The sequence below is a fragment of the Oryzias latipes genome, chromosome 18 (assembly GCF_002234675.1).
Source record: "Oryzias latipes chromosome 18, ASM223467v1".
NCBI lineage: Eukaryota > Metazoa > Chordata > Actinopteri > Beloniformes > Adrianichthyidae > Oryzias > Oryzias latipes.
Genome location: NC_019876.2, coordinates 24,655,495 through 24,672,951, shown reverse-complemented (window position 1 = coordinate 24,672,951; position 17,457 = coordinate 24,655,495). Strand labels below are relative to the sequence as shown.

Sequence of the window (17,457 nt, the reverse complement as noted above, 5' to 3'; positions counted from 1 at the left end):
TAAACTTCGATGCTTCAGACCACACTCACGTGAAGAAATGTTTCTCCTCCGGGGCACACGGATCCCCCTACCGGCAGAGGGATAGCCAGCCTTAAGTCACTACGGTTCTTAAAAAAAAAAAAAAAAAAAACTTCAGACATCACTGCAGCTCCAAATGCTCCTTCAATTGGACGAATGGAGAGAAGCCAGGGTGGCTGGGGAGGATTATGAGTTTAGCCAAACATTGAAGACAACCCTAAAACACATAAAAATAAATAACTAAAGGAGAAAACCTTTTTCAGAAATCAGAAATTTTCAGGTACAAAGGTGTTTTTTAAATAAACCATTGTTCCAATATCTTGGACCTAATTGGAAGGAGACCCGACAAAAGTTTGTGATGCCACATCTCCAACAATGACTGAAAATAAGAAATAAATGTATAAATGCATCATAGCAATACAATGCTAAAACAAACGTCAACATTACTTGGGTAAACTATGATTCAACTTACTTGTGACATGACATTGTACAGGCTAATAACAGTTTATACAGACAAAACAACACACATTTAATGAAAATTACGTAATTTTTTTATATACATATATTTCATATACATGCTGCTAGAGCTGAATTTTTTTTTTTATACGGAACCAACAACAACATTTGAACTATTTGAAGTACACATACTGACATTTCCAGACACTTTTACTGTAGAAATTGAGTTATACATGTTTGAAATCCCAAATATTTTAAATTTTCACAAGTGCAGGGCGTTTTTCTTTAATTCAATTTTTTTATTTGTATAGCCCAAAATCACAACAGTCGTCTCGATGGGCTTTGAAGTAAAACATGAACTTAAAAGGATCACGAATACAAAGAGTTCAATAGGAAAATACTAAAATGAACTAACAAACTGACTAAGCTATACTGGCATCCCTGCCCTTAGACCCCCCCTTCGCGGTAAGGAAAAACTCCCCAAAAAAAACGGATTCTGGAAAAAATGAAGAAACCTCAGGGGTGCCCACATGAAGGAGGGATCCTCCCCCAGGACTGACAGGCGATTTACCAGAAATCTTAGAGAAGAATTAACTTATCTAAATCTACAACTACATATATAAAAGTCCAGCAGACGAGCTTCATCCAGCCGTGGTTGTGGGGACAGTCAAAGGCGCGAGTCGAGCCGGAGACAGGAACCACAGCCAGGTGTAGGAGCAGGAGCAGAGGCGAGGTACTCGGTCAGGTACAGAGCAGAGATGAGCCAGAGGCAGGATCCACAGCCAGGTTTAGGAGCAGGAGCAAAGGCGAGGTAGACTGTCAGGAACAGGAGCACGGATGAGCCAACTGTTGTCTGGAAGCACTCCCACTCCCCAGGAGGGGAGAGGAAAAGAGGGACAATACATGAATCGCACTGTACCAAACAGAGGCATGGAGAACTAAATGATAAATGATGATCAAAAATAGAGAAGAGAGGAAGGGTAGAAATAGAAGAGAAAAGAGGACAGAACCCCGGACCACCATAGTTCTCCGGGGAATCAGCTCCTCTTATTCTATTTAGGACTATGTTGACTACACATACTGATATTTCCAGACACTTTTACTGTAAATATTTTGAGGTATTAATGTTTGAAATCTAAAATCTTTCACATTTTTACAAGTTCTGAGCATCTATTTCAAACAGGGATGCAATCTTTGACTCACTGTATTTTCAATTTTGCCATAGTCCAGCAGGTCCTTTATTTTTTTTTCAAGACTATGTTGGCTACTCAGACTGTTTCCGGTCATTTTGGCAGTGGAAAAAATGAATAATCAAAAGTGCTGAGCACCTTTTTCTGATAGAGATGCAATTTGAGACACTGTAGCAACATATTTTGCCATAGTCCTGGCAATCAGCGACATTTATTCTTTTTAGGACTATGTTGGCAACACATAGTCCTGAAGAAAACAGAATACTTACTTTTTCAGGCATTTTTACTGTGGAAAGTGTAATAATTCATGTAAGGAAACTATGCTTCCAGCTCCTAACCCATGATTTTGCATACACAAGATGTGTTATGCGTGTTCAGCCAGGTAAACCCCAGAAAAGCGCCTGGACCTCCTGCGAGGCTTCTGCGGGCCTGCGCTGACCAGCTCTCCTAGGTCTTCACACAGATTTTTAACCTGTCACTAGCTCAGGCTTTCATCCCCGCTTGCCTGAAGTCATCCATCGTCATTCCAATACCCAAAAAGTCACCCACAGCCTGCCTCACGGACTGCCGTCCAGTTGCACTCACCCCTGTCATCAATGTCTGGAACGGCTTTTCCTAGGACATATAAAATATTTTTTATCCACCAACCTTCGACCACCAGTTTGCTTACAAAACAAACAGATTAACGGAGGATGCCATATCCATCACCCTCCACACTGCGCTGAGCCACCTGGAACACAGAGACACCCACGCCAGGGTGCTCTTTGTGGACTGCAGCTCTGCCTTTAACACAATCTTTACCAACATTCTTGTCAGCAAACTGTCTGACCTAGGACTCCACCCTCTCACGTGTACCTGGATCAAGGACTTCCTTACAAACAGAACACAGTCAAACTTGGACCCTAGTTCTCCAGCCAGATGCAGTGATGTTTGCTGAGTCCTCTGCTGTACACACTGTACACAGCAGACTGCAGACCAGCTCACACCTGCAACACCATAGTGAAGTTTGCAGACGACACTTCTGTGGTGGGGCTGATCTCTGGGGGTGATGAGACAGCCTACAGAGAAGTCCTGAAGTTTTCAAAAGTGTCCAGGTGGTGTCAGGCTAATATCCTCACCCTGAACGCCACCAAGACCAAGGAGATCATCCTGGACTTCAGGAAGAACAGAGTAGATCCACCCCCACTGTACATCAATGGAAACTGTGTGGAGAGGGTCCGCAGCTTCACCCTCCTGGGCGCCACCATCTCGGCTGACCTCACATGGTCTATCAACACCATGGCTGTCAGCAGGAAGGCCCAGCAGCGCCTGCACTTCTTGAGAAGACTGAGGAAAGAACAATGTGAGCCAGAAGCTGCTGGTAACTTACTACCGCTCAACCATCGAAAGCATCCTGTCCTACGGCAGTAGTGGTTCTCCCACTGCACTGAAGCAGAACAGCAGAGCCTCCAGAGAGCGGTCAAGACAGCCCAATCATCGGCTGCCCTCTCCCCTCACTGAAAGATATCTACCAGTCATGCTGCCTCAGCAGGGTGACTAGCATCATCACTGACTCCACCCATCCTGCTCTCCCTCTGTTTGAACTGCTATCTTCTGGAAGGAGGTACATGTCCATCAGAACCAGGACAAACAAACTAAGGAAAAGTTTTTTTCCACAGGAAATCACAATACGGAATACGCACACCTTCACCAATGGGTGTTTGCCTTGCCTAGAAAGTCATGACAGATATAAAAGATTACAATTTGTTGTATTTCACTATAAACAAGATTATAATCACACACATTTGAATTTGGACGAGAAAAATGAAACACACTACAAAAATAACATAGAATTTTTTTTTGTAGTCTACAGACACAAACTGCAATTCCAGTCTCTGTCTTGCATTGTCCATCTGTGTTTGGTCCATTTGGAGACACTGTGCATGGAACCAACGAGAACAAGTGTCGCACTGAATCTATGAAAGAGAACATAATCTATATGTCTTGACAATGACACTTTAATTATGTGATGTCAGCAGTAATGTTTAAACCCTCTTCCATTATGTGCTTAACAAACATTGAGTTGTTACAATTTGGGCAATTAAAGGTGTAATCTGTAATCAATATCCAAAATAATTTTAAGTATTTCATAATAAAATATAACAAAATAAAAAATGAAATTATAACTAACCGAGTTAGTTAAGTCAGGTCCGGGTGCTCGCAGTTTCACCGATGCACACAATGCGCAACTGGTTTCTGTGTTAAATATAAACATGACATAGCAGGACATAACATGAAAAAGAAATAATATTAGTAATATAAATAATTCTACTGCTGTAAACAACTTCCTTTGTAGAGATGTATTCAAGTTTTTTTATTATTAATGATTAAAAGCTTATTAGTATATGTATAATAGTTTATCACACCTGAAGCTTTGAGGAGTTTGAGGGCCAAGGCTTTGCGCTCCTTTTAAATGTCTTTCCGCAATGTTCCAAATGCCATTTCTGGAATTTTTGGAAAGGCCTCCATCACTGCCTTTGCCATCTGAACGATGTTATAATGTGTTAAGAAAGTATTCCTGCGTCATTTAGTTTACTGAATATGCATTGAAACAGCAAGACATTGTATTCAGCATCCATCAATAATTTCTGGATGTTTGAAGTTTCTCAGAAAAATTATGTATCCCAATATAACGTAATGTAATGTAACTGATTACCATGAGGACAATGACTCCACAGCTGGTTCCATCTCTTTGAACCGGGTGTTCCACAACCCCTCCCTTCCACTTCACATCTACCCAGTCTGTCTTACTGTGGGTAGTTCTCATTTGGAAATAATGCCTTTTGAGACAAATAAAACAATCAAAATATTAATAATTATTATAAAAAAACGTACTAAATTAAATTGCCTATTTTTTGTTTAAAACATTTTCCTTTAAGGGGATGTGCATGCTTTTGTGAAATTTTCTCTTAAAATATGAGCCACATGTTCCAATCCTTGTTCCTAAATGGACATGACTATCAACAGGATGTAGAAATATGTCAAACTCTCCTTGGGTCACAACTCATTCAGTAACAACTTGTCTCACAACAGTAATTATAACATTGTTCATCTAGTTTGATAAACTTGCTCATAGAGTAGTCCTACATCTTGGGGTATAACATTAGTGTCAGTGACTATGAACATGTCTTTTGTGAAGTATTAACATAATTAAGTATATAATGAAAGTTTTTTTTATAATAAGCCATTACTATATTTAAATTGTAAGTTTGGGTTGTTAGTCAAAATATGGCATATACAAATAAGGAACAGGAGCCACTTCATGTGAATGACCTGTTTCTTCTGTAGAAATGGGTTTACAAAGGGTTAGAGCATCTATATGATAACACCATCTCCTCTGTGGTCCACACAACCCTCACCCACCAAGAGAACAATAACTTGTATGTTCTCCTGCTCTTCGTGAAGTTTACATCATCCTTCAACACCATCATCACAGACCCTCATCCAAACAATACACACACTCGGACTGAGCCTCACTCTGTGCAACTGGGTCTTGGACTTCCTGAGGGACAGACCACAGTCTGTGAAGATCCGCGACATCTCCTCCTCCCCGATCACCCTCAGCACAGGCTCCCCCCAGGGCTGTGTGCTAAGCCCCCTCCTGTTCACCCTGCTCACGCATGACTGCACAGCGAGTCACCCCGGCTGTCTGATTGTGAAGTTTGTGTATGACACAGCTGTGGTTGGATGCATTACCAACAACAACGATGAGTCTGACTACAGGCAAGAGGTTGAACACTTGGAGGGCTGGTGCAGAGACGACAACCTCTGCATCAATGTGAAGAAGACCAAGAAGATGATCGTGAACTTCATGAAGGACAGACACCCCCCTCCTTTCCTTAACATCGAATGGTGGAAGTGGTTTCCAGCTTCAGGTATCTGGCCGTGCACATCTCCGACGACCTTAACTGGAGCACCAACACTTCCTGCCTGGTCAAAAAGGCACATCAGCGCCTCTATTTCCTGAGGAGGCTCAAGCAAGCTGGGATGGGAATCTCAGTCCTGACCTCTTTCTACAGGTGTGAGGTGGAGAGCATCCTGACCTCCTGCATCACTGTGTAGCACTGCAGATGCTCTGCAGCAGAGAGGACAGCTCTGCAACGAGTGGCTAAAGCTGCACAGAGGACTGTGGGCTGCAGCCTGCAGACCACCACTGAGATCTATGAGACCAGATGCAGTAAATGGTAAATGGCGTATACTTATATAGCGCCTTTCTTCCTACAAGGACAAAGCGCTTTACAGTCACAGACCCATTCACCCAGTCACTCACACATTCACACAAGCCTCCAGCATCCTGAAAGATCCCACCCACCCCTCACACCCTCTGTTCTCCCTGCTCCCGTCAAGAAAGAGAATGCAGAGCATAAAGAGCAGGACCATCACACTGAGGAACAGTTTCTTCCCTGAAGCAGTCAGACTGCTAAACTCATGAAGATCACTGTAACCTCTCTCTCGCACAAGGACAACGGTAAAATGTTGTGATATATTCTCTTGTATATAATCTACATTTATATAATACTACATTTGTATATGGTCTAATTAAATAATTTAATGCCAACTTGAAGTCCATTAACTTTATTTATAGAAAACAAATCAACACAAGATCTTTAAAGTCTCAAAGAAAACCCTTATAGTGAGACAAAAAGGGACATTTTTTACATGAAGTAATATCATTTTTGTCTTATCTCTATTTTATTTGAATACGTTTTTGTGTTTTATTCAAACTTTTAATAAACTGAGTGTTGATATTGCTATACGACTTACAACTACTTAAGAAGCTTTTTGGGGGCTTACTTTCTTAAACTATGATCAAAAATATTACTTACTTAATTAATAAATTATCACCATTACATTTCATTATTTTAAATAGCAATTTAATGCAACAAATGTTAATTATTTAAGGGTGACACCAAAATCAGGGCATATAATTTCCTGTTTACCTGAATCGTTTTGCTGCTTCTTCTGACTCAGTCTGCTCAGTTGAGCTGTATGCAGGGTCAACCAAATAAACTGTGCTGTCTGCAGCATTCAAAAACTGTAAATTGAAAGAGATAACATGATTATAATAATACGTTTTATTTATAATGCACTTTTCATTAAATGAAACCTCAAAGTGCTACAAGATATGAATAAAACGTTATTAAAAAAATGTCCAGATTTTAATACAAAACTAACTTAAAACTTAACAAGCAAAAAATTTAACTATCAGCAGTCATAGGCTTTTTTACATAGAAATGTCTTTAAAAGAGCTTTAAAAGTGTCTAGGGTCTGTGATGTTCTGAGATGAACAGGTAGGGGGTTCCAGAGTCTTGGTCCAGCAGAACAGAATGCTCTGTCTCCCATCATGTGGAGCCTGGTGGGGGGAACCTGAAGAAGGAAGCTGCCTGATGAACGGAGGGTGCGGGTATCTTTTTGGGGAACGAGGAGCTCCTGGAGGTATACTGGTGCCTGACCTACCATGCATTTGTATGTGATGAGAGGTTTGTATTCAATCCGGGATGAAACAGGAAGCCAGTGCAGCGATTTCAGGATGGGGGTGATGTGTTCATATATTTCCTGGCTCCATTTAGGATTCTGGCTGCACTGTTTTGGATGTACTGAAGTTTTTTTATATTTTTGTTGGTAATGCCAGAAAAAAGGGAGTTGCAGTAGTCCAGCCTTGAGGAGATAAAGGCTTGGACAAGTGTTTCTGCGTCAGGAAGTGATAGAAGGGGGCGGATTTTGGAGATGTTTGGTAGGTGGGGGAATGAGGTCTTGTATAGATCTTTTATATGGCTGTTAAGGTTTAACTGAGGGTCAAACTGTACTCCTGGGTTGGTGACTGAGGAGGAAACAGTGATGATCTGACTATCGAAAGTGAACTGGGATATTGAGGAGGAATGAATCTGCTGGCGGGGCAACAAGCAGTGCCTGGGTTTAGCTGCTGCTTAGCTGTAGGACGTTGATGTTCATCCATGCCTTTATCTCCTCAAGGCATGCAGTGAGATGGGATGGAGCTGCAGTGGAGTTTGGAGCAGTTTTTATGTAGATCTGTGTGTCATCAGCATAACAATGGAAGGACAACCCATGTTTACAGATGACACATCCAAGGGGAAGCATGTAAATTATGAAGAGAATAGGGCCGAGAACTGACCCCTGCGGGACACCACATGTCACACGGAGCGGTCTGGACTTGCATCCTCCCATGAGCACATATTCAGTTCTGTCAGTCAGATATGATGGGAACCACTTCAGCACATCTGCTGACAGTCCTACAGTGTCTTTGAGGTGATGCAGAAGGATGGTGTGGTCCACTGTATCAAAAGCTGCTGGCAGGTCCAGAAGAAGAAGCAGAGATGGTGATCCTGAGTCAGCTGCCATCAGCAGATCATTCGTCACCCTAAGCAGAGCAGTTTCCGTGCTATGGGCTGATCGAAGACTAGACTGGAACTTTTCAAAATGGTTGTTTTGCTTTAGATGCTTTTGCAGCTGTGAAGTGACTATCTTCTCCAGGATGGCTTATGATGACAACTGAACACATTTACATTGAACATCCTCCATCGTTTTCTCAGCAGACAACTTCCTGTTGCCTGATTTCCTATTGCTTACTACAGTCAGATTACAATGACTTCATAATAACACGTAAAAAATAGAGAATAAGAACTGCGACCTATAAAGTAGGTGAAAATATGTTAATTTTTTTTTGCATCCTCTATCATTTATTAGGCTCCAATAAGAACTATTCTCAAGAGGCCACAAAAATAGAAAATATGTCGTAATGAACCGGCAGTTAATCCACTTCTCCAATAGAATTTTGTCAACAAAAATCTTTTTTTCTGATCTGGATCAGGATGTTTTTTTATGCAAATGCTGCGTGTTTATTCTGCCACATATGAGACTTTGTTGTTTGCTAATTGCTCATTACTTATGAATCATACTGGTAAAGTCATTGAAAGCAAACAAATCTGCCCAGGTGCCATTAAACGTACAGTTTTCTTCATGAACCTTTTCTCTAAATTATCTCTAAATTCTCCACCGTTGTGCTACCTGGGTCAGAAGATTTTTTGGGAAAAAATGATCTATTTTGTATCAAATTTAAAACTGAAAAATAGAACCTATTATGTAAATGGAATAGAAATAAAAATTATGAAGCCAATTTTCCTACAGTATTTTTTTAAAACATAATTTTGACAAACAACTAATTATGGTGAATACCACTGTATTACATAAGCATTGAAAGGAAATTGAATTTAGAATGTTAGATTAAAGGTACTTACGAGAAACTTCCAGTGTGCATTGTTTATGTTGACACAGGTCACAATGGCTTTATAATTGTCAAAATTGATCTAAAAAGCACAACCTTTAATTAGCAACACAAAGAAAAATGTATTGACTATCATCAATATATAGCTATATGTATGTATAACTGCAGATAAATACATTTGTGTGTATATGTACTATATAAATATATGCAAGTGTTGAATTTATTGTTATTTTACTAATTTTACCTTTGACAAAACGTGTATCCTGACCTCGTCTCTCTGGCCAAAGAGGATTATTCCAGCCACGTAGTGGCTGAGAATGTAAATGGTCTTCTCCAGATGTAGCTGACTTGTAGTTACATGAAGAAGGCTCTCAATAACCTTCATAGATTATAAAATGGAAGAATTAGTTACTTGTATTTGTGATTCCGCACTTCGCGGAAGCAACCCTCCAACGCGAAGCGGAGGACGGTTCAGGCTTCCACACCGTGCGTTAAAAAGTCATATTGCACACTTTTTCGGCCATTAACCCACTTATACCATAGTCATTTACAAAAGAAATAAATATTAACCAGTTTTATTCATCAATTTTTTTCAATTTGGATCGCTTTTTTTCAAAATGTTGTCCCAAAGTTAGTTCCCTCAGTGGAGGCTTTGAGACATTCGGTGGCTCGAACAATTTCCTCAGATGTTATCGAAATTGTTCTGGACTTCAAATTAAGAAAAAAATATATAACTTTGAGTAAGTTTTTATTAGAAATTACTATTGTTAACATGTAACATGTAACACTACTAATGTAACACATTTACTGACACAGTTATAAAGTTTCAAGGATAAAGGAAACTTACCTTTCCAAATGTTGAGAAGGAATATACTCTAAACGGAATAAGGCAGAAACAAATTTAAAAATAAAAAGATTAATATAAATTTATTGTTTGTATTCAACACAGAATTTGATCGTTTTTTCTCTTAAATGTCTTAAATGGGCATTACATTTTTTACACTTTAAATGGTTGACGAAAGACATTTCTTCATCACAGCCTTATGAAATAATCCGCAATTGCGTATGCTGATAACGTCACAGATGACATAGTTTTAATTTAATCAATGCTTTTGCACAGACCGTTGAAAACACAGTCAATTATAATTAAAAAAGGTATTTAATAGCAATTCATGATTACTTCAGGCTAGGCTCCTCGTGTTAAATCCTTCCAAGACTTTTATAATTAATAAACAGATCGTTATAGGCTATTTCACAATGCTAAATACAAATTTATGTGATTACTTTTTAATTGAATAACATTTTTAACAACATCTTTGCAAACCAAAAAATTAGCCTCGCTTTCGTGGCATCGAAGCCATTTTGGAAGAAACACCGTGTTGTGGCTAACTTTGAATTCGCAGATTGGATGCGTTTTTCGGACTTTAACAATTCCAATAAAAGCCAAAAGTCCTGTACCGTGTGAAATTCCAAACTTCCGTTTGGATGTTAAAAAATGGAGTGTGGAATAAAATCCGGTGTACTGTAAGCTTCAAAAATAATAAAACCACTATAGTCGCCGGGAAAAAATCAATCATGTCAATCTGTGAACCGCTGAGTGATGCTGAACTACTCTGTGATGAAGACCTACAACATGATGCAATTAAACATAAAAGTAAGAGTTTTACATTAAACACATAATAAAGTCTTAAGACAGTTTCAATGCTGTGAAAGCTCTTTTTCATTATAAATTTATCATTTATTAACATAGCAATATATATATACACACATCTATTATGACTGTTTTCAATTTATTATTATTTTGAAAAAAGGAAATTGGTTTCAGACGTGTTCGTTTATTTTAGACTTATTTTGAAAACCGGAAATTTATTGCAGACGTGTTTATTTGTTTAAAACTTATTTTGAAAACCGGTAATGGATTCAAGTAAAACTGCCTGGAAAACTTTTCGGAACTTTATTTGAAAACAAATTACCAAACGGGCAATCAGACTCACACGCAAACATATTTGTAAAGAGAGGTCCAACATTTTTTTTTTTTTTTATATTTCTAGTTGACTTGCACCCTTGCCATACGTATATTTTAAAGTATTAATATTATTTTCTTGAAAATGTTTTTATTTTTAAAATATAATGAAATTAGTGCTTATTCTTTTCCATTTTGAGATATGAATACAATTTTTTAGATGAACAGTAGATTGCTCTAGGCATAGTTCATGTCTGAGTCCTTCAAGTAGATAGACAATGTAAAAATTGGAGACAGGAAATGCAGTTTGTGTATGTAGACTGCCAAAAAAAAATTGTAAATATTTTTGTTGTATTGTATAATTTGAAAATTGTGTAATTCTAATCTTGTTTATAGTGAAATAAAAAATATTGTAATCTTTTTTACATTTATTTGTATGTCTTACTTTTAGTTACACTCTTTTACATTATACCTTTGGACAGAGCAAAAGTCATTATTAAAAAAAAAATCTTTGTTTGCAATTTCTGTTTGTTGTGGTCTATAATGTTTATTGGAAGTATTCAAATGTCCATACAATATTAGGATAAATACCTCAGAAATAACTGTTTAATATGGCTGTAAAAAAAACTGATTCCTCAGGATTTTTCAAAACATGAAGGGAAATAGCATGGACTAACTTGGAGAATGGATTTTTTTTACTTCTGGAAAAAGGACTAATGAAATCCATTGCTATGTGGGACCAAGGATGACAGGGCACAAGTAGAGGCCTAAAAAGACCTACTAGCAGACGACGAGGATCCTTCATGCTGTGACATACTGCACTGAAAATAAAGATCTGTTGGATTGACATAAAAAAATCATGGACATCGGTTGCGCGCAAAAAAATCATGTTGAACCAATATAATTATTGCACATAATAAAATCATGTTCTACCATAATGAATGCATCTTTGTTTCTGCACCTAATACTTTTACAGAAACAAACAAGATTTCATTAGGTCATTTACCATAATATTTTCAAAAATTTAAGACAATAAAAATTTAGCAAAACTATTATTTTTTTGAAATTACCTACATAGTTCATTTTAATTTATAAATTATTTTAATAAAATTTAAATTGAAAAATAAAATTGCAATTGCAGATTATTATTTAAAGCAAATACTTTCTTGTGCATTATTACAGTCCAATGAACATATGACACTGAACACAAATTTCAGATTTAACTTTCTTATTATCTAAACTTGAAAAATAGGTTTACACTGTAGCAAAAAGTACAAATCAATATAAATTGGGCTTGCTATTTTTATTAAACAGAAGATAACAGAGCCAAAGCAAACAGCTGGAATCCCTTCTCAGGAAAAACTTTTTAAAGGTCATTTTTATTAAAAGAGCCTGAAACCTTAGACACAACTTTGCCCTGCAACTCTATTACAGTTTTTCTTTGGATTACCTCAAAGGTGTTTCTGAGATGAGGATGGTAATCAGATTTGTGCTGTAAATAAGGCCAAAAAAGCCTTGGCAACTACAACTCTGACACTTGGTGGGTCGACCACCACAGCCTGGGAGATGTGGACCATGAGAATGTCCTCTTCCTCGCCACTTTCCATTAGGAGGGAAATTCCCACCGTGGTGTCCTAGATTGCCTCCTGGATTGCTGCATGGTCTTCATTCTAAAGAACACAGAAGATATTTGTGTGCACAGTTTACATTTGAAGTTTAGTTAAAACGTCTGGATTACACAACTCACCTGTACTTTGAATAAACCCCTGAACTTGCTTATGTTGGCGAGAAGGTCAGCAGTCTGAAATACAAAGAGTCAACAAATTTTAAATTCACATGCAAACTTCAGAAAAATACAATTCTTACCCTTGGCTCATTAATAAATGTTATAGTTACTGGGTTAACAAAATCATTATATCCTTAGTGTCATGTTAACAGAGGTAGTGGGATAACTGATTAACCATCAATTTCATTATAGCACGCCTGTTTCCTGTGACGTCATTTCCGGGTGAGCTATTCCCAGTGCTAGTCGTGTGTGACTGCTGTCCTCTTGTTTGGCATTGGCCTGACTACTATTGCTTACTCTAAGGGTTATCTGGGTTATTATTCACATCTAGTACCTTTTATTAGCGAATTCACCACTGTTAAACTGCTTGCTGTTCACTTTCTCATTTTGCTAAATAGACCACTTCTCTTTACCTATACACCGCTAGCCTTAGCTTAGAACCTAGCATGGCCACCACTCCTTCCGCCTCTCCTCCTCTCTCCAGCCCCATGTGCCATATGTTTAGTGATGACCCTGCCTCCTTTAGTGAAGATAGCGGTAGGTGTGTTAAGTGTAGTCTTGTGTTAGACTTGGAGGCCAGGCTGGAGCAGTTAGAAGCGCGGCTCCGCACAGTGGAAGCTAACTTAGTTAGCACCCCAGCGCCCTCCCAATAGCCGGGAGACAGTCAGGGTTTGTACCGGCTGGGAGGAAACATAGTGCTAAACGCAAAAACTTAGAGCACCCGAGACTCCACGTTAGTAATAGGTTCTCCCCCCTCTGCGACACACCCGCTGAACACTCAACTCTGGTTATAGGCTCTTCTGAAGTTAGAAACGTGGAGCTCCCAGCGGCTACAGTTAGGTGTTATCCGGGGGCCAGAGTTGGTGACATCGAGGGGAACCTAGGATGTTAGCTCAGAGTAAGTCCAGGTTCTGTCGAGTCGTGATTCACGCAGGCGGTAATGATGCCCGACGGAGACAGTCAGAGGTGGTTAAGTTAAACGTAACTTCGGTGTGTAAACTGGCTGAGACGATGTCCCACACTGTAATTTTCTCTGGTCCCCTGCCGAACTTAGTCAGTGATGAAATGTACACGCGCTTTTCATCATTTAACCGCTGGCTTTCTAGATGGTGCCCAGAAAACGGCGTTGGTTTTGTGGATAACTGGAGCGCGTTTTGGGGGAAGCCCGGTCTCATGCCCGGTCTCATGCCCATCGAGACGACTGTTGTTGTGATTTTGGGCTATAAAAATAAAAAAAATTGAATTATTTATTATGTATGTATCTTTCTGCATAAAAGGTGTGTGTAAAGAGTAGGGCTGGCAATCTTGATTACCTCACGATTCTATGACAATCCAGGAGACAATAATTCCAATAATATATGGTAAATGCATGGTGACCCACCTGACTCAGTGAAGACTGGAGCATGGACCCCAGCATGATCAGGGAGGAGCAGTTGGAAGTGTTGTGTGATGAGCTCTGTAAATTAATCAGGAAATAAATATAGTGACACTTCCACAGCTTTGTTGTATAATTTTACTAACTAAACATGCATTGGTTTGAAATCAATAGCTGCAAAAATATTCTGAAGAAATTAGACCAGAAAGAACATTTGACACCCCCCTCCCACCACAGGATTCAAACCACGCTTAATGAGAACCCGCGAATTTTGAGATGGAAACTGCAAAACTAAACTAGCAGATCGGGAGTAGCTAATCCCCCCACCCATAAAGGATTCCCATATTAATTTATCAAATAGGGGGAATCTCAAGTAGTATTACAGACATTATTATAACTAAGGCTGTAAACTTTTTACTACACATTATACACTTGTTCCAAAAGGACATAAATATTTTCACTCCATTTTAAACTCTCTAAAATCTCCATAGAAAAATATGTTCAGCATCATAGAATGAAAACAAAGCTCTGATTGAAACCAAAGATCTATGTAAACTGGACAAACCGAACGCATTCTGTGCACGAGACGCGCACGGAGAATGATTGACAGCTGACTGAGACAGAAGTGCGGTGCTGTTTGCTGGTCAAATAATGCCGTCCTTAAACTAGCTCATGGTGGAACGGTATGGAAAAAGTAAATAATGACAATAGTAATGATAGCTTCTCACATTTTCCTTCAATTTCGGTCTCAACGCAGAATTTAGCAAAAAGAAATCCACTTAGTGACGATGAATCCCCATGGCAAAGTTTTTCGCCTGTGGGAAAAAATAAACCGCCGTGCCCACGAGCGCCCACTGCCCCTTTGTCAAAAGCGAATTCCTACGGCATAACTACTCGCCACTCTTCCCCGCACATCGTTTGAAATCACCGTGTTTACCGCTGAATCTGTCTTCGACGTGAAAGAATTTACCGCGCTCACCTCCCCCTACCTGCCGTCCGAGGGCTGCGGCCGCCAGCGACAAAAGTGGCGCGCAGAGCCTTAACTTTGATAACTACGACAAAAGTGGATTACAAAGCTCTTCCCCGTGAAAAAATAACAGTAATGATAAATGAACGCCTTTCATTTCCTTAAATCAATTTGTTAGATTAAATTCATTTACCTTTTTTAAGCTCCTCCAGCCAGCAGGTGCTTGCAGCTTCTCTAAAATGGCTGACTGCAAAGTTTCTCCTCCTGGAATGCTTCTTCACCGATGGGGTTTACTTATCCAAAATTAAGGGGCAAAGGATCAAGCATAACTATTTCATGTTTTGTCAACATGATTTAAATATATAAAAGTAACACAGCAAGACATTATGTGTGATTTTCAAGATTATATTATGTTTCGAAGGTAAACATAATTTGTTCATATTAAACAAACATGCTTAGTATTTGTAAATTGAACAACCCCACTTCGTGCCCATGGGCACGAAGATACAAAGATCCTTGTAGGGCAAAACCTTAAATCTATGTCAGAAAAAGACCCTCCGTACTTGTGAAAATGTAAAATATTTTGGTATCAGAATCCTTTTATTTTCATTGTACATGGTGATACAATTAAATTGCAGCAGCCTTGGAGTGGTGAAGATAAATAAAATTAAAATAAAATACAAAATAAAAATACTGTAACTTATGTCTCTAAACAAAAATGTACAATATGTACAGAAACAATTGAACATTAAATATGTACGAACACAATAGAATGGAATGAGTTGAGTTGCCATGAGCGCAGCATAATAAATATTGTGTTATTGCATAGAGACCCGCTTAATGCACAGAATTCAGTTATTGCACACATGTGTAGTAGTCAGCAATTTAGCATTTGTAAACTCAGAGTGGGGTGTAAGTGAGGTAAGTAGTAAGGTTTATTTTGATCCAGCCTGGCTTGGAGTCGTGGTGAGGCAGGAAGCTGAATAGTGGCTCGTGGCGTGACTGGACGTAAGTAATGGTTCGTGGCATGGCTGGAGATTGACCAATGGCTTGAGGCGTGACGGGATGATTCTTGAAATTCTGTAAGAAACTTCGGCTCAGGAAGTCGGGAGACTCAGGTGACCACTCGTGGTTAAGAAGTCCTGAAGCCGAGTCGTAAGACGAGGTTAGACAAGAGCATAAACTCATGAGCTATGGATAACTTAGTGACCAGGTTATGCACCATCAGGGGCAACAAACTGGCGATGAATGCTGGAACTGGAACTCCTAAAGAAGGTCCGGATGCTAATGATGTGAGTGGTCACAGCTGGTTCTAGTCAGGAGAGGAGCATAAAGGGGAAGGGGAGAAGAGCTGCCAGAGGCACCATGACAATATCTATTGTATGTTTTACTTGAAGTTACAATCTATTACATTTTACCATTGGACAGAAAATAAATCGTGATTAAAATAATTTGAAACACTTTGTGTTTGTTGTTTCTGTTTGATGTGGTCTATAATGTTTTTTTGAAGTATTAAAATGTACATAGAAATTGTGATAAATACCTCCATGAATAATTATTTAATGCATAACAAATGATTCCTCTGGATTTTTAAAAACAGGAAGGCAAAATTGGACGACTGGACTTTGTCAAAATGTCAAATATTTGGGATTTCAAACATGAATAACTCAAAATTTCTACAGTAAAAGTGTCTGGAAATATCAGTATGTGTAGTCAACATAGTCTTGAAGAGAATAGGAGGAGCTGATGGCCTGGATTATGGCAAATACTTCAACTATGGTGTCTCAAACATTGCACCTCTCTCATAAGATGCTATGTTGTGACAAATCTCAGACAGTATTGACATTTAGATCAACTCTACATTTTTATATTTCATTATGAAGTGTCTGTACTGATTCTGATTAAACCATATGTGAAAACTTAAATAATATTTACTATTAACATAAATGAATGGGCTATATGGTTGGGAGTATGCTTATTAACACCCAATCTTATCCTAGCCTTTTTATTAAAATTTTTTATGTTATTATTTGATAAGAGTAGCTAGTGTATTTTTTCTCCAAACATTCATTTAACTTTTCACTATTCTTCTGAAAACCGGACTTCAGCCGTTGTTGCTCTGTTACCGTAAAGCTGAGAATGCGAGAGCAGTGAAAATTAAGGAGCGGCTCATTTGACACCGCAGTTCCGAATGACGGCTGGCTTGACGGCAGTCGCTCGGTGGCGGTTTGCGTATCCACTACCTTTCTGCTGCGATCTCGGAGAAAGGACCAGGCGCGCGTGCACTTCCGCGGCATGCGCATTCACAGATCCCATTCTTTCCGCCGAGACAGCAGCTCAAATCCGTAATATGGGCTATGACTAACCTCTGTCGCGCACGACTCTCTCTTACCCTTTTGACAGTCTCTCTGTGTGAGCGG

General features: G+C 39.0%; 1 long non-coding RNA gene across 1 annotated transcript; it reads right to left on the bottom strand.

Moving 5' to 3' along the window:
* Window positions 1–12,120: 12,120 nt before the first annotated feature.
* LOC105357794 lies at window positions 12,121–15,475 on the bottom strand. The gene is made up of 4 exons (XR_911611.3): window positions 15,231–15,475; window positions 14,077–14,151; window positions 12,657–12,710; window positions 12,121–12,579 (listed from the first exon to the last, which is right to left on the bottom strand). It is a non-coding gene; the product is annotated as an uncharacterized LOC105357794 (long non-coding RNA).
* Window positions 15,476–17,457: the final 1,982 nt, after the last annotated feature.